The sequence below is a fragment of the Arachis ipaensis genome, chromosome B9 (genome assembly GCF_059453495.1).
Source record: "Arachis ipaensis isolate K30076 ecotype BB chromosome B9, ASM5945349v1, whole genome shotgun sequence".
In the NCBI taxonomy this organism is placed as follows: domain Eukaryota; kingdom Viridiplantae; phylum Streptophyta; class Magnoliopsida; order Fabales; family Fabaceae; genus Arachis; species Arachis ipaensis.
In genome coordinates, this window is record NC_142444.1 from 95829964 (window position 1) to 95848981 (window position 19018).

Genomic DNA, 19018 nt, shown 5'->3' on the forward strand with positions numbered 1-19018 from the left:
GGTTGTACACCCTCCTCAACATCAATATCAAACTTCTTGGAAGAGGACTCTCTAATTCTACATTCCCATGGACTTCCAACATCTCCTAGGTCTTCAACCACTTCTTTCGGCTCATTTATCTCAACTTCTTCCCTTTGTGACAATTCTTGCTTCAACTCCTCTTCTTCATCTGGAAGCTCTAAACTCACTCCCTCACTATGCTCCTTAATTTCCTCTCCACATTCGTCAATGGGAGTGTCTTGGTTGCTTAGGCTTAGTCGAGAGGAGGCCATATTGCTAACGGTTTCCACTAGGATAACCATCATGGCTCCTAGCTCTTTAAACTTCTTTTCATCCTCCTCTTGTCGCCTTAAGATATGAGATTCAAGATCTCTCAATTCCAACATGGAGGCTTCATCGGAGGGCGGTAGTGGAAGAGAGGGTTCATTGTTTGAGGGGAAGGCATTATAATTGGAAGTTGGCTCATCTTGATAAGGGTATAGAGATGGTGTATATTAAGGTGGTTCTTGAGAGTATTGGAGGTGGAATTGGGGTGGTTCTTCATATGGTTCATATGGTTCACAAGGTGATTGGTATGGTGGATATCGGTTGGGGTCATATGGAGGTGTTTGGTGAAAAGGGGCTTGTGAGTAAGGTGGTTCAAAATCATATTGAGAGGGTGGTTTATAGGCATGTGGTGGTGGTTGTTGACAATCACAATAAGGGTCACCACACCCATTAGATTGATATGCATTAGGATTAGAGTTATACCCATAAGAATCCGGAGGTTGTTGTTGCCAAGAAGGTTGATCAATCCCTTGAGGCTCCTCCCACCTTTGATTGTTCCATCCTTGATGCATATTGTCATTATAGTTTCCATTCCCTACAACATAATTTGAGCCAAACTCATAGCCAAAGTGATGAGAATTCATAAGAGCAAATAAAAACAAAAGCTAACAAAAATAAGCAACAAGTCCTAAGCCTAATAAAAACTAACAAATAAGCAAAAGATAAACATATTCACAATATTCACAATAGCCAATAATATAATACCATTGCAACTCCCTGGCAACGGCGCCATTAATTTGATAGTGGGGGATTTATACCGGTTCAGAATTCCACAAAATAATTCTGTTGTTAGTATAGTCCAAACCAATAGTCAATCCTCAAATCAAATTAAATTTGATTGTCACAAGTAACAAACCCCAAATGAAAATTAACCGAAGTATTTAGACTCTGAGTCGTCTCACAAGGAATTGCAATGAAGTGGTCAATTATTGGCTATGAAGATACAAGGGGGTTTTTGGTTGATAAGAGGGGCAACAAAATAAATGACAAGAAAAGTAAATCAAACAAGTAACTAAAGAAAGCAAGTAATAAAGAGAGACATTCATGGCAAGTGTTGAGATCATAGGCTTTCTATCCTAGTCATGCAATGATTAATTCATCTTATTTAGTCAACTCCAACAAATAGGGAGAAAGTCAAACAAGACTAATCAATCATACCACAATTATAAACAAGAATTTATCTTATTACGTTATCTCCAACATTGGAAGAAGGTATTATATTATCTTTCATGAGAGAAAGTCTAATAAGACTAGCTAATCTCAATCCAAAAGTCCTAATCAACTTACTAATTAAATTACCAAAAGATTAGCATCAATGGAAATAATATTAGCTAACAACTCTAGATCACCAACATAAGTTGGGTTTTCATGACTCAAGATTGCCCAGTTACTCTTTCCAAGCCAAGAATGCTCAAAATCTACTCTAAAGCCCAACCAAGTATTTTGTCAAACACTTGGTGGGTAATAAAGGAAAGCATAATAAAAGTGCAAGAATAATAAATCTACCAACTACCAATTGCAAGAAATTAATAATAACAATCAAGATCAACATGAGAGAGCATGAAAACATAAAATTGCATTAAAGAAAATTAAGATCCAACAATTGTTCATAAACATAAAAGAGGACAAAATAAAGGGAATGACAAGTAAAACTAGAAGAGTAGAGATGTAACAACAAGAAATTAAAAGGAGGAACTAAATCAAAAACAAGAATTAAAACTTGGATTTAAGAAAATTAAACCTAAACTATCCTAAATTCTAGAGAGAAGGGAGAGCCTCTCTCTCTAGAATTCTAACCTAAAACATGATGAAAACTAAACTATGACTACTTGGTTCATTCTCTCTCCAATCCTTGGGTTAAATAGCATCAGAAATGAGTTGGATTGAGCCTAAAATGCTTCAGAAATCACTGGGGGCGATTTCATTAAAGTGGACCCACGGGCAGAATCGGCGCACACGCGGACGTGGCGCGTGCGCGCCCCTGAGCGCAAAGTAACATATTGTAAATTTTATTTCACTTTGAAACCCCAGATGTTAGCTTTCCAACACAACTGGAACCGCCTCATTTGGACCTCTGTAGCTCAAGTTATGGTCGATTGAGTGCAAGGAGGTCAGGCTTGACAACTTTACGGTTCCTTCATTTCTTCATGAGTTCTCCCACTTTGCATGCTTTTCTCCTCACTTCTTCCATCAAATACTTGCCTTATGATTCTGAAATCGCTTAACAAATATATCAAGGCATCGAATGGAATTAAAGTGAGTTAAATTTAGCTATTTTAAGGCCTAAAAAGCATGTTTTCACATGTAGGCACAAATCAAGGGAGAATTGCAAAACCATGCTATTTCATTGAATAAATGTGAGAAAAGGTGATAAAATCCCCCAAATTAAGCACAAGATAAACCACAAAATCGGGGTTTATCAAATGTCATTATGAATATTTTTTTAACTACTTTTCTATATAATTATGCAGGGTAACAATAAAGATTAAGCAATGAAGATTAAGCTAATTATTATTGTGGTTTATTGGCAAAGATAGAGTGCTATTTAGAATCTTTACATGTATGGTTGACTAATGATTTTTATTAGAAGATACTTTTATTGGCTAAGTGATATTATGGTTTTGATATGGCTATGCTTACTTTAGTTTGAGATGTATGAATTTTTACAGTTAACTTCATTCTAGTACTTTATTTTGTAATATTCAACTTATTTAAATAAAAATGCAGAATTATTATACATGTAATCATATTAACTATTATGTTGTATTAATAATTATTAGATATATATATATATAAAGTAAAAAAAACAAGACCTAAGGCTACACTTATATACAGTAGCTATAATATATGATGAGCGGATAATTTATATGCTTTTTGGCATTGTTTTTAGGTAGTTTTTAGTATAATTTAGTTAGTTTTTACTATGTTTTTTTTAGTTTTTATGAAAAATTCGTATTTCTAGACTTTACTATGAGTTTATGTATTTTTCTGTAATTTCAGGTATTTTCTGGCTAAAATTGAGGGACCTGAGCAAAAATCTGATTCAGAGACTGAAAAAGGACTGCAGTTGCTGTTGGATTCTGACCTCCCTATACTCGAAGTGGATTTTCTAGAGCTACAGAAATCCAATTGGTGCGCTATCAATTGCGTTGGAAAGTAGACATCCAGGGCTTTCCAGCAATATATAATAGTCCATACTTTACCCAGGTTTTGACGACGTAAACTGGCGTTCAAACGCCAAATTCCTGCCTTATTCTGAAGTTAAACGCCAGAAACAGGTTACAAACCAGAGTTAAACGCCACAAACAGGCTGCAACCTGGCGTTTAACTCCAAGAGAAATCTCTACACATATAAAGCTCAATGCTCGGCCCAAGCACACACCAAGTGGGCCCCGGAAGTGAATTTCTGCATCATTTACTCATTTCTGTAAACCCTAGTTACTAGTTTAGTATAAAAACTACTTTTAGTGATTTATTTGATATCTCTGGAACGCATTATCTAACTTTTACATTCTGAGGCCTCCATGGGAGGCTAGCCACTCGGCCATGTCTACCCTATTTTCACTTATATATTTTCAACAGTGGAGTTTCTACACCCCATAGATTAAGGTGTGGAGCTCTGTTGTTCTTCATGAATTAATGCAAAGTACTATTGTTTTTCTTTTCAATTCAAGCTTGTTCTTATTCCAAGATATTCACTCGCACTCCAAACTGATGAATGTGATGATCCGTGACACTCATCATCATTCTCACCTATGAACGCGTGCCTGACAACCACTTCCATTTTATCTGCAATAGCTTGAGTGTGTATCTCTTAGCCTCCTGGGTCACGATCAGAGTCTTCGTGGTATAGGCTAGAATTATTGGCCGTCATTCCTGAGATCTGGAAAGTCTAAACCTTGTCTGTGGTATTCCGAGTAGGATCTGGGAAGGGATGACTGTGACGAGCTTCGAACTCGCGAGTGTTGGGCGTAGTGACAGACACAAAAGGATCAATGGATCCTATTCCAACATGATCGAGAACTGACAGATGATTAGCTGTGCGGTGACAGTGCATTTGGACCATTTTCACTGAGAGGACGGACGGTAGCCATTGACAACGGTGATCCCCCAACATACAGCTTGCCATGGAAAAGAGTATGAATGATTGAATGAAGGCAGTAGGAAAGCAGAGATTTAGAAGGAGCAAAGCATCTCCATACGCTTATCTGAAATTCTCACTAGTGAATTACATAAGTATTTCTATCTTATTTTATATTTTAATTATATTTTAATTATCAAAATCCCATAAACACTTGAATCTGCCTGACTGAGATTTACAAGATGACCATAGCTTGCTTCAAGCCGACAATCTCCGTGGGATCGACCCTTACTCACGTAAGGTTTATTACTTGGACGACCCAGTGCACTTGCTGGTTAGTTGTGCGAAGTTGTGAAAAAGAAGTGAGATTACAATTGTGCGTACCAAGTTGTTGGCACCATTGAGATCATAATTTCGTGCACCAAGTTTTTAGCACCGTTGCCGGGGATTGCTCGAGTTTGGACAACTGACGGTTCATCTTGTTGCTCAGATTAGGTAATTTTATTTTAATTTTAAGCTTTTTGTTTTTATCTTTATTTTTGAAAAAAAATATTTTCAAAAAAAATAAATTATTCTATGACTTCATAATTTTTAAGAATGAATTCTAGAGTTTTATGATGATCTGTTGAAGTCTGGCTGGCTGTGAAGCCATGTCTAATCTTTTGGACCGAGGTTTCAACTCATCATCACAAGAGCTTTTTGATTCTCATCAATTCAGCTGTTGTATGCCTGATTTGTATGCTAAAGCTTGGCTGGCCATTGGTCATGTCTAGTATTTTGGACCGGAGCTTTCACTGAAAGCTTGGCTGGCTAGTAAGCTATGTCTAATTCCTGGACCAGAGCTTTAGATTAACATTGCATGATTCCTGGAATTCTCATTAAAAATTTTGAAATCCTTATTTTTCTTTTTTTCAAAATAATTTTCGAAAAATACCAAAAAAATTTAATAAAATCATAAAAAACCAAAAATTTGATGTTTCTTGTTTGAGTCTAGTGTCAATTTTTAAGTTTGGTGTCAATTGCATTTTTTTTAATTTTTCAAAAAACAATTTCGAAAACTCATGCATGATGTTCTTCATGATCTTCAAGTTGTTCTTGATGATATTCTTTGTTTGATCTTTGCATTTTCTTGTTTTGTGTCTTTTCTTGTTTTTCATATGCATTTTTGAATTATTAGTGTCTATAAAATAAAAATTTTTAAGTTTGGTGTCTTGCATGTGTCTCTTTTCTTAAAAATTTTTCAAAAACATGTTCTTGATGTTTATCTTGACATTCAAAGTGTTCTTGGTGTTCATCTTGACATTCAAAGTGTTCTTGCATGCATCATGTGTTTTGATCTTGAATTTTCATGTTTTGAGTCATTTTGATGTTTTTCTATCTCCTCATTAAAAATTAAAAAATCAAAAAATATCTTTCCCTTATTCTTCTCATAAAATTCGAATATTTGAGTTGACTTATTCAAAAATTTTTAAAATTTAGTTGTTTCTTACGAGTCAAATCAAATTTTCAATTTAAAAATTCTATCTTTTTCAAATCTTTTTCAAAAATCAAATCTTTTTCATTTTTTCTTCCATATTTTCAAAAATTTCAAATTGATTTTCAAAAATCTTTTTCTTATTTTCTTTCATAATTTCAAAATCTTTACTAACAATAAATATGATTGATTCAAAAATTTTAAAGTCTGTTACTTGCCTATTAAGAAAGGTTCAATCTTTAAATTTTAGAATCATATCTTTTAATTTCTTGTTAGTCAAGTAATCAACTTCAATTTTCAAAGTCAAATTTTTTTAATTTCCAATTCAAATATTTTTCAAAATGATTTTCAATCATATCTTTTTCAATTTCAATCATATCTTTTTCAAAATCCTTTTCAATTAACCACTTAACTTTTTGTTTGATTTTCAAAATTCTTATCCTTTTCAAAACCACCTAACTACTTTTCTCTCACCAATTTTCGAAAATCACTAACCTCTTTTTCAAAATTTCTTTTCATTAACTAATTGTTTTAATTTTTAATTTTAATTTTACTCCTTCTCTTAATTTTCGAACTCTAACTGCATTTTAAAATAAAAACAAAAATATTTTCATTTTGTTTAAATTATTTTTGAATTCTTCCCCCTCTCATCTCTTTCTATTTATTTATTTATCTACTAACACCCGTCTTCCACTCAAAAATTCGAACCCACTCTTCTCCTCTGTGTTCGAATTCTCATCTTCTCCTTCTTCTATTCTTCTCTTCTTCTACTCACATAAAAGAATCTCTATACTGTGACATAGAGGATTCCTCTTCTTTTCTGTTCTCTTCTTTTTCATATGAGCAGGAACAAGGATAAGAACATTCTTGTTGAATCTGACCCTGAACCTGAAAGGACTCTGAAGAGGAAGCTAAGGGAAGCTAAGGCACAACTCTCTGGAGAGGACCTAACAGAAATTTTCGAAAAAGAAGGAGACATGGCCGAACCTAATAACAATGGTGGAGATGCAAGGAAGATCCTTGGTGACTTTATTGCACCCTCTTCTAACTTCTATGGAAGAAGCATCTCAATTCCTGCAATTGGAGCAAACAATTTTGAGCTTAAGCCTCAATTGGTTTCTCTAATGCAGCAGAATTGCAAGTTTCATGGACTTCCAATGGAAGATCCTCATCAGTTTTTGGCTGAATTCTTGTAAATCCATGACACTATCAAGACCAATAGAGTTGATCCCGAGGTCTACAGGCTTATGCTTTTCCCTTTTGCTATAAGAGACAGAGCTAGACCTGAACTCTTGCGATAAGCTGGTCAGTGCTTTTCTGGCCAAGTTCTTTCCACCTCAAAAGATGAGCAAGCTTATAGTGGAAATCCAAACCTTCAGACAAAAGGAAGGAGAATCCCTCTATGAAGCTTGGAAAAGATATAAGCAACTGATCAAAAGGTGTCCTACTAACATGCTTCCAGAATGGAGCATCATAAGTATATTCTATGATGGTCTGTCTGAGTTGTCAAAAGTGTCATTGGACCATTCTGCAGGAGAATCTCTTCACGTGAAAACCCCTGCAGAAGCTCAGGAACTCATTGAAATGGTTGCAAATAACCAGTTTATGTACACCTCTGAGAGGAATCCTGTGAACAATGGGACGCCTCAGAAAAAGGGAGTTCTTGAAATTGATACTCTGAATGCCATATTGGCTCAGAACAAAATATTGACTCAGCAAGTCAATATGATTTCTCAGAGTCTGAATGGATTGCAAGCTGCATCCAACAGTACTAAAGAGGCATATTCTCAGGAAGACGCTTATGATCCTGAAAACCCTACAATGGCAGAGGTGAATTACATGGGAGAACCCTATGGAAACACCTATAATCCTTCATGGAGAAATCATCCAAATTTCTCATGGAAGGATAAACAGAAGCCTAATCAAGGCTTCAATAATAATAATGGTGGAAGAAATAGGTTTAACAATAGCAAACCTTTTCCATCATCTTCTCAGCAACAGACAGAGAATTCTGAACAGAGCCATTCTGGCCTGGCAACCATAGTCTCTGATCTATCCAAGACCACACTAAGTTTCATGAATGAAACAAGGTCCTCTATTCAAAATTTGGAGGCACAGGTGGGTCAGCTGAGTAAGAAGATTACTGACACTCCTCCCAGTACTCTCCCAAGCAATACAGAAGAAAATCCCAAGAAAGAGTGCAAGGCCATAACCATGACCAACATGGCCGAACCTGGAGAGAGTGAGGAGGACGTGAATCCCAATGAGAAAAGCCTCATGGGACGTCCTCTGGACAGAAAGGAGTTTCCCTTTGAGGAACTAAAGGAATCTAAGGCTCATACAGAGACCATAGAGATTCTATTGAACATCCTTCTGCCATTCATGAGCTCTGATGAATATTCTTCCTCTTAAGACGATGAAGACATCACTGAAGAGCAAGTTGCTAAATATCTAGGAGCAATCATGAAGCTGAATGCCAAGTTATTTGGTACTGAGACTTGGGAGGATGAACCTCCATTGCTCATCAATGAACTTAATGATCTGGTTCAACTGAAATTACCTCAGAAGAAACAGGATCCTGGAAAGTTCTCAATACCTTGTATCATAGGCACCAAGACCTTTAAAAAGGCTCTGTGTGACCTGGGGTCAGGGATAAACCTCATGCCACTCTCTGTAATGGAGAAACTGGGAATATTTGAGGTACAAGCTACAAAAATCTCACTAGAGATGGTAGACAAATCAATGAAACAGGCTTCTGGACTAGTAAAGGACGTGCTAGTAAAGGTTGAAGGCCTTTACATCCCTGCTGATTTTATAATCCTAGACACTGGAAAGGATGAGGATGAATCCATCATCCTTGGCAGACCCTTCTGATAGCAAGAATTATTGCCGGTCTAGATTTTCTTCCCAAAAAAAGGAATTACTTCGTTGTAAGCATAGCTCCAAACCAACAAACAACTCTCACATCAAATTAAAATATGGTTTTGTCACGAATAACAAACCCCAAATAAGAATTAACCGAAGTATTTAGACTCCGGGTCATCTCACGAGGAATTGCAATGAAGTGAATGATTATTGGCTATGAAGGGGGTAAAAGGGGGTTTTTGATTGATAAGAGGGGCACTAAAATAAATGACAAGGAAAGTAAAGAGAGCAATTAAAGAAAGCAATTAATAAAGAGAGACATTCATGGCAAGGGTTGAGATCATAGGCTTTCTATCCTAGTCATGCAATGATTAATTCATCTTATTTAGTAAACTCCAACAAATAGGGAGAAAGTCAAACAAGATTAATCAATCATACCACAATAATAACAAGAATTTATCTTATTACGTCATCTCCAACATTGGAAGAAGGTATCATATTATCTTCCATGAGAGAAAGTCTAACAAGACTAGCAAATCTCAATCCAAAAGTCCTAATCAACTCACTAATTTAATTAGCAAAAGATTAGCGTCAATAGAAACAATATTCCAAAAGTCCTAATCAACTTACTAATTTAATTAGCAAAAGATTAGCCTCAATGGAAACGATATTAGCTAACAACTCTAGATCACCAACACGAGTTGGGTTTTCATGACTCATGATTGCCTAATTACTCTCTCCAAACTAAGAATGCTAAAAAATCTACTCTAAGGCTTAACCAAGCATTTTGTCAAACACTTGGTGGGTACAAATGGAAAGCATAGTAAAATGTGCAAGAATAATAAAATCTACTAACTACAAATTGCAAGGAAACAAGATCACAACTTAAATCAACAATTAAAAGAACATCAAACTTTAAATTGCATTAGAAATAAATCAAATCCAACATGAGTTCATAAACATAAAAGAGGACAAAAAGGGAAATTAACACTACAAATCATGAGAATGAAAGAGTAGAAGCAAGAATTTATAAAAGAAACAAGATGAAAATATGTAATTGAACCTAAATCTAAGAAAGATTAACCTAACCTAATTCTAGAGAGAAGAGGGAGCTTCTCTCTCTAGAAACTAACCTACATGATGCTATACTACCAAAAAATTGCTCCCCCTTTGCCCAAGCTTGAATTCTGCATGAAATAGCATTAGAAATGAGTTGGGTTGGGCCCAAAGTGCTTCAGAAATTACTGGGGGCGATTTCACATTAGTGGGCCTTAACGCGAAGCAACATATGGAATATTTTATATCATTTCGAAGCCCCGGATGTTAGCTTTCCAACGCAACTGAAACCGCCTCATTTGGACCTCTGTAGCTCAAGTTATGGTCATTTGAGTGCAAAGAGGTCAGGCTTAACAACTTTACGGTTCCTTCATTTTTTCATGAGTTCTCCCACTTGCATGCTTTTCTCCTCACTTCTTCCATCCAATGCTTGCCTTATGAACCTAAAATAACTCAACAAACACATCAAGGCATCGAATGGAATTAAAGTGAGTTAAAATTGGCAAAATTAAGGCCTAAAAAGTATGTTTTCACATTTAAGCACAAATCAAGGGAGAATTGCAAAACCATGCTATTTCATTGAATAAATGTGAGAAAAGGTGATAAAATCTCCCAAAATAAGCACAAGATAAACCACAAAATTGGGGTTTATCCCCTTCTTAGCCACAGCAAAAGCTGTGATTGATGTTGACAGAGGAGAGTTGGTCCTTCAGTTAAATGAGGACTACCTTGTATGTAAGACTCAAGGTTCTCCTTCTGTAACCATGGAGAGGATGCATGAAAAGCTTCTCTCAATATAGAGTCAAAAAAAACCTCCACATTCAAACTCTAAGTTTGGTGTTGAGAGGCCCAACCCTGCTCTGATTATCTGTGAGGCTCCATGAGAGCTCACTGTCAAGCTATTGACATTAAAGAAGCACTTATTGGGAGGCAACCCAATGTTATCTAATTATATCTATTTATTTTCTATTGTTATTTTATGTTTTCTATAGGTTGATGATCATGTGAAGCCACAAAAACAACTGAAAAATTAAAAACAGAATGAAAAACAGCATTAAAAATAGCACACCGTGGAGGATAAGCTTACTGGCATTTTAACGCCAGAAAGAAGCATCAAGCTGGCGTTAAACGCCAGAAACAGGCTACAAGCTGGCGTTAAATGCCAGAAACAAGCAGCAGTCTGGCGTTAAACGCCAGGATTGCACTCTAAGGGCGTTTACACGCCTAAATGGAGCAGGGATGATAAGTCCTTGACCCCTCAAGATCTGTAGACCCCACAGGATCCCCACCTACCCCACCTCTCTCCTTCTCTCTTCTTCACACCTTTTCATAACACTCTTCCCCAAATACCCTTCACCAATCACCTCCATATCTCTTCCCAAATACCTTTCACCAATCACATCCATCCACTCTTTCCCAAAAACCCACCTACCTCCAAATTCAAAATCCTTTCCCTTCCAAACCCAACCCTAATACACGAAACCTAACCCCCACCCCTATATAAACCTCTCACCACTCCTTCATTTTCACACATAACAACCACTACTTCTACCCCTTGGCCGAACCACATATCTCCCTCCATCTCCTCTATTTTCTTCTTCTTCTACTACTTTCTTTCTTTTTTTTTCGAGGACGAGCAAACCTTTTAAGTTTGGTGTGGTAGAAGTATTGCTTTTTGTTTTTCCTTAACCATTTATGGCACCTAAGGCCAGAGAAATCTCAAGAAAGAGGAAAGGGAAGGCAATTACTTCTACCTCTGAGTCATGGGAGATGGAGAGATTCATCTCAAAGGTCCATCAAGACCACTTCTATGAAGTTGTGGCTAAGAAGAAGGTGATCCCTGAGGTCCTTTTCAAGCTCAAAAGGAAGAGAGCCCACTCATGGACCTCAACAAGAGCATAAGGAAATTCCTCATCATGAAATCCCTGAGATGCCTCAAGGGATGCACTTTCCTCTACAAAACTATTGCGAGCAAATTAACACCTCCCTAGGAGAATTAAGTTCCAACATGGGACAACTAAGGGTGGAGCACCAAGAGCATTCCATCCTCCTCCATGAAATTAGAGAAGATCAAAGAGCTATGAGGGAGGAGCAACAAAGGCAAGGAAGAAACATAGAGGAGCTCAAAGAGCATCATTGGTTCTCCAAGAGGAGGAAGACGCCACCCTCACTAAGGTGGACCCGTTCCTTAATCTCCTTGTCTATTTATTTTTTCTGTTTTCATTCTCTATGCTTTATGTTTATTTATGTTTGTGTCTTTATTACATGATCATTAGTGTTTAAGTGTCTATGCTTTAAAGCTATGAATTTCCTATGAATCTATCACCTTTCTTAAATGAAAAATGTTTATAATCACAAAAGAACAAGAAGTACATGATTTCGAATTCATCCTTGAAATTAGTTTAATTATTTTGATGTGGTGACAATACTTTTTGTTTTCTGAATGAATGCTTGAGCAGTGCATATTTTTGAATTTGTTGTTTATGAATGTTAAAACTATTGGCTCTTGAAAGAATGATGAAAAAGGAGAAATGTTATTTGATAATCTGAAAAATTATAAAAATGATTCTTGAAGCAAGAAAAAGCAGTGAAAAACAAGGCTTGCGAAAAAAATGACGAAAATAAAAGAAAAAAAAAGAGAAAGAAAAAGAACAAGCAAGCAGAAAAAGCCAAGAGCTCTTTAAACCAAAAGGCAAGAGCAAAAAGCCAGTAACCGTTTAAACCAAAAGGCAAGGGTAAAAAGGATCCAAGGCTTTGAGCATTAATGGATAGGAGGGCCCAAAGGAATAAAATCCTGGCCTAAGCGGCTAAACCAAGCTGTCCCTAACCATGTGCTTGTGGCGTGAAGGTGTCAAGTGAAAAACTTGAGACTGAGCAGTTAAAGTCGTGATCCAAAGCAAAAAGAGTGTGCTTAAGAACCCTGGACACCTCTAATTGGGGACTCTAGCAAAGCTGAGTCATAATCTGAAAAGGTTCACCCAGTTATGTGTCTGTGGCATTTATGTATCCGGTGGTAATACTGGAAAACAAAGTGCTTAGGGTCACGACCAAGACTCATAAAGTAGCTGTGTTCAAGAATCAACATACTGAACTAGGAGAATCAATAACACTATCTAAATTCTGAGTTCCTATAGATGCCAATCATTCTGAACTTCAAAGGATAAAGTGAGATGCCAAAACTGTTCAGAGGCAAAAAGCTACTAGTCCCACTCATCTAATTGGAGCTAGGTTTCATTGATATTTTGGAATTTATAGTATATTCTCTTCTTTTTATCCTATTTGATATTTAGTTGCTTGGGGACAAGCAACAATTTAAGTTTGGTGTTGTGATGAGCGGATAATTTATACGCTTTTTGGCATTGTTTTTAGGTAGTTTTTACTATAATTTAGTTAGTTTTTACTATGTTTTTATTAGTTTTTATGCAAAATTCACATTTCTGGACTTTACTATGAGTTTGTGTGTTTTTCTATGATTTCAGGTATTTTCTGGCTGAAATTGAGGGACCTGAGCAAAAATCTGATTCAGAGACTGAAAAAGGACTACAGATGCTGTTTGATTCTGACCTCCCTACACTCGAAGTGAATTTTCTAGAGATACAGAAACCCAATTGGCGCGCTATCAATTGCGTTGGAAAGTAGACATCCAGGGCTTTTCAGCAATATATAATAGTTCATACTTTCCCTAAGTTTTGACGACGCAAACTGGCGTTCAAACGCCAACTTCCTGCCTTATTCTGAAGTTAAACGCCAGAAACAGGTTATAAACCAGAGTTAAACGCCAGAAACATGCTGCAACCAGGCGTTCAACTCCAAGAGAAATCTCTACACGTGTAAAGCTCAATGCTCAGCCCAAGCACACACCAAGTGGGCCCCGGAAGTGGATTTCTGCATCATTTACTCATTTCTGTAAACCCTAGTTACTAGTTTAGTATAAAAACTACTTTTAGTGATTAATTTCATATCTCTGGAATGCATTATGTAACTTTTATGTTCTGAGACCTCCATGGGAGGCTGGCCACTCGGCCATGTCTACCCTATTTTCACTTATATATTTTCAACGGTGGAGTTTCTACACCCCATAGATTAAGGTGTGGAGCTCTGCTGTTCTTCATGAATTAATGCAAAGTACTATTGTTTTTCTATTCAATTCAAGCTTATTCTTATTCCAAGATATTCACTCACACGCCAAACTGATGAATGTGATGATTCGTGACACTCATCATCATTCTCACTTATGAACGCGTGCCTGACAACCACTTCTGCTTTTATCTTCAATAGCTTGAGTGTGTATCTCTTAGCCTCCTGGTTCACGATCAGAGTCTTCCTGAGATCAAGAATCATAAAGTAGTTGTGTTCAAGACTCATAAACTAGGAGAATCAATAACACTATCTGAATTCTGAGTTCCTATGGATGCCAATCATTCTGAACTTCAAAGGATAAAGTGAGATGCCAAAACTGTTCAGAAGTAAACAGCTACTAGTCCTGCTCATCTAATTGAAACTAAGCTTCATTGGTATTTTGAAATTTATTGTATTTTATCTTCTTTCTATCCTATTTTGTTTTTAGTTGCTTGGGGACAAGCAACAATTTAAGTTTGGTGTTGTGATGAGCGGATAATTTATACGCTTTTTGGCATTGTTTTTAGATAGTTTTTAGTATGTTTTAGTTACTTTTTATTATATTTTTATTAGTTTTTATGAAAAAATCACATTACTGGACTTTACTATGAGTTTGTGTATTTTTCTGTAATTTCAGGTATTTTCTGACTGAAATTGAGGGACCTAGGCAAAAAAATCTGATTCAGAGGTTGAGAAAGGACTGCAGATGCTGTTGGATTCTGACCCTCCTGCACTCGAAGTGAATTTTCTAGAGCTACAGAAGCCCAATTGGTGCGCTCTCAATTGCGTTGGAAGGTAGACATCTTGGGCTTTCCATCAATGTATAATAGTTCATACTTTGTCCGAGATTTGATGGCCCAAACTGGCGTTTAAACGCCAGCCAGACACCCTTTTCTAGTGTAAAACGCCAGAATTGGCACCAGAACTGGAGTTAAACGCCCAAACTGCCGTCCAAGCTGGCGTTTAACTCTAGAAAAGGCCTATGCACGTGTAAAGCTCAATGCTCAGCCCAAGCACACACCAAGTGGGCCCCGGAAGTGGATTTCTGCACTATCTGTACTTAGTTACTTATTTTCTGTAATCCTTAGTAACAAGTTTAGTATAAATAGCAATTTTTACTATTGTAATCGGAGATCTTTTGGAGTTTTGGATTCTTTTAGGGAGGCTGGCCATTTGGCCATGCCTATACCTTTTTCTCTTATGTATTTTCCAATGGTGGAGTTTCTACACCTCATAGATTAAGGTACGGAGCTCTGGTGTTCTTCATGAATTAATGCAAGTACTATTGTTTCTCTTTCAATTCACGCTTACTTATTCTCCAAGATATACTCTCGTACTTAATTCAGTTAAGTCAGAATGAAGGGGTGACCCATGACAATCACCCACTATCTTCGTTACTCGCTTAGCCAAGATCCGCGTGCCTGACAACCACAAGCGGTCTACATGATGTTCAACGTAGTCATTGGACGACAGCTGGAGTATAGTCTCTTAGTTTCTGATCCACGGATTTGACTTGCCTCTTCTGACAACAGAGCATTCAGCTCTGTGAGATTAGAACCTTCGTGGTAGAGGCTAGAACCAATTAGCAGCATTCCTGAAATCTGGAAAGTCTAAACCTTGTCTGTGGTATTCCGAGTAGGATCTGGGATGGGATGACTGTGACGAGCTTCAAACTCACAAATGTTGGGCGCAGTGATAGTGTGTAAAAGGATAGAGAGATCCTATTCTGACACAAGTGAGAACCAACAGATGATTAGTCGTGCGGTAGCTGTGCCTGGTATTTTTCATCCGAGACGAGAAATCCGACAGTTGATTAGCCATACAAAAACCGTAATTGGACCATTTTCACTCTGAGGATGGATGGTAGCCATTGACAACGATGATCCACCAACATATAGCCTGCCATGGAAGGGAGCACGCATGATTGGATGAAAATAATAGGAAAGTTGAGGTTCAGAAGCAACAAAAAATCTCCAAACTCTTATCTGAAATTCCCACCAATGAATTACATAATTATCTTATTTTATTTTATGTTTTATTTATCTTTTAATTATCAAAACCTCATAACCATTTGAATCCGCCTGACTAAGATTTACAGAATAACCATAGCTTGCTTCAAGCCGACAATCTCTGTGGGATCGACCCTTACTCGCGTAAAGTTTTATTACTTGAACGACCTAGTGCACTTGCTGGTTAGTTGTACCGGAGTTGTGAAAAGTGTGATCACAATTTCGTGCACCAAGTTTTTGGCGCCGTTGCCGGGGATTGTTCGAGATTGGACAACTGGCAGTTCATCTTGTTGTTTAGATTGGGTAATTTTATTTTATGTTTAAGTTTTTATTATTTTTAATTTCGAAAGAAAAAAATAAAATACAAAAAAAATTAATAAAATCATAAATCCAAAAAAAAAAATTTGTGTTTCTTGTTTGAGTCTAGTGTCAAATTTTAAGTTTGGTGTCAACTGCATGTTTTTAATTTTTCTTAGATTTTCGAAAATTCATGCATTGTGTTCTTTCTTGATCTTCAAGTTGTTCTTGATGATTTTCTTTGTTTAATCTTGTGATTTTCTTGTTTTGTGTTTTTTGTTGTTTTTCATATGTATTTTTGAATTCATAGTGTGTAAACATTAAAAATTTCTAAGTTTGGTGTCTTACATGTCTCTCTTCTCTTAAAAATTTTCAAAAATATGTCTTGATGTTCATCATGATCTTCAAAGTGTTCTTAGTGTTCATCTTGATATTCAAAGTGTTCTTGCATGCATTAATTGTTTTGATATTAAATTTTTATGTTTTGTTTCATTTTGTTGTTTTTCTCTCTCCTCATTAAAAATTCAAAAGTCAAAAAAATATCTTTACCTTATTCTTCTAATAATTTTCGAAATTTTGAGTTGACTTGGTCAAAAATTTTTAAAATTTAGTTGGTTCTTGTTAGTCAAGTCAAAATTTCAATTTAAAAACTTTGTCTTTTCAAATCTTTTTCAAAAATCAAATCTTTTTCATTTTTCTTCTTAATATTTTTGAATTTCTTAAATAAATTTTCAAAATCTTTTTCTTATTTTTTATTTCATATTTTCAAAAACTTTACTAACAATTAATGTTTTGATTCAAAAATTTCAAGTTTGTTACTTTCTTGTTAAGAAATGTTCAATTTCTAAATTCTAGAATCATATCTTTTAGTTTCTTGTTAGTCAAGTTATCAACTTTAAATTCAAAAATCAAATCTTTTTAATCTCTTTTTCAAAATAAATTTCAATCATATCTTTTTCAAAATTTAATTTCAAAATCTTTTTCTAACTTCTTATCTTTTAAAAAATTTGACTTTCAAACCTTTTCAACTAATTACTTGATTTGTTTGTTTTAATTTTAAAAAGTTTACTATTTCTTATCTTTTTCAAAACCTCCTAACTATTTTTCTCCCTCATTAATTTCGAAAACAAACTAACAAATTTTTCAAAAATCTTTTTAATTAATTAATTTATTTAGTTTTCAATTTGCTTTTATTTCTTTTCTTAAAATTCGAATCCTAACTTATAATTAAAATAAAAACAAAAATATTTTTCTTTTCTTTTAATTAATATTCGAATACTCTCTCTCTCTCTCTCTCTCTCTCTCTCATCTCTTTCTATTTATTTTGTTTATTTACTAACACTTCTCTTCTACTTTTCTAATAATTCGAACCATATCTCTCTCTCTCTCTTTGTGTTCGAATTTCTTCTTCTTCCTTCTTCATTCTATTCTTCTTTTCCTCTGACACATAAAGGAATCTCTATATTGTGACATAGAGGATTCCTCTTCTTTTCTGCTCTCTTCTTTTTCATATGAGTAGGAACAATGATAAGGACATTCTTGTTGAAGCTGATCCTGAACCTAAAAGGACTCTGAAGAAGAAGCTAAGAGAAGCTAAAGCACAACACTTCGGAGAGGACCTTACAAAAAATTTCGAAAAAGAAGCAGACATGGCAGCCGAACCCAACAACAATGGTGGAGATGCAAGGAAGGTGCTTGGTGACTTTACTGCACTAACTTCTGACTTCTACGGAAGAAACATCTCAATTCCTGCAATTGGAGCAAACAACTTTGAGTTTAAGCCTCAATTAGTTTCTCTAATGCAGCAGAATTGCAAATTTCATGGACTTCCATTGGAAGATCCTCATTAGTTCTTAGCTAAATTCTTGCAAATCTGTGACAGTGTTAAGACCAATGGGGTTAATCCCGAGGTCTACAGACTTCTGCTTTTCCGCTTTGCTGTAAGAGACAGAGCTAGGATATGGTTGGACTCACAACCTAAAGAAAGCTTGAACTCTTGGGAAAAGTTGGTCAATGCTTTCTTGACCAAATTCTTTCCACCTCAAAAGATGAGCAAGCTTAGAGTGGAAGTCCAAACCTTCAGACAGAAGGAAGGTGAATCCCTCTATGAAGCTTGGGAAAGATACAAGCAATTGATCAGAAGGTGTCCTTCTGACATGCTTTCAGAATGGAGCATCTTATGTATATTCTATGATGGTCTGTTTGAATTGTCCAAGATGTCATTGGACCACTCTGCTGGTGGATCTCTTCATCTGAAAAAAACACTTGCAGAAGCCCAGGAACTCATTGAAATGGTTACAAATAACCAGTTCATGTATACTTCTGAAAGAAATCCTGTGAATAATGGGATGACTCAGAAGAAAGGAGTTCTTGAGATTGATACTCTGAATGCCATATTAGCTCAGAATAAAATATTGACTCAGCAAGTTAATATGATTTCTCAAAATCTGACTGGAATGCAAGCTGCATCTGGCAGTACTAAAGAATCCTCCTCTGAAGGAGAAACTTATGACCCTGAGAATCTTGCAATGGAAGAGGTGAATTACATGGGAGAATCCTATGGAAGCACCTATAATCCTTCATGGTGAAATCATCCAAATTTCTCATGGAAGGATCAACAGAAGCCTCAACAAGGCTTCAATAATAATAATGGTGGGAGAAATAGGTTTGGAAATAGCAAGCCTTTTCCATCATCTTCTCAGTAACAGACAGAGAATTCTAAGCAGAGCCTCTCTGACTTAGCAACCATAGACTCTGATCTATCTAAGATCACTCTCAATTTCATAACTG

General features: G+C 36.0%; 1 non-coding gene across 1 annotated transcript; it reads right to left on the reverse strand.

Annotated features, from left to right (window-relative positions):
* Nucleotides 1-18282: 18282 nt before the first annotated feature.
* Nucleotides 18283-18390, reverse strand: LOC148545541 (small nucleolar RNA R71). Its single transcript, XR_015901157.1, has one exon. It is a non-coding gene; the product is annotated as a small nucleolar RNA R71 (small nucleolar RNA).
* Nucleotides 18391-19018: the final 628 nt, after the last annotated feature.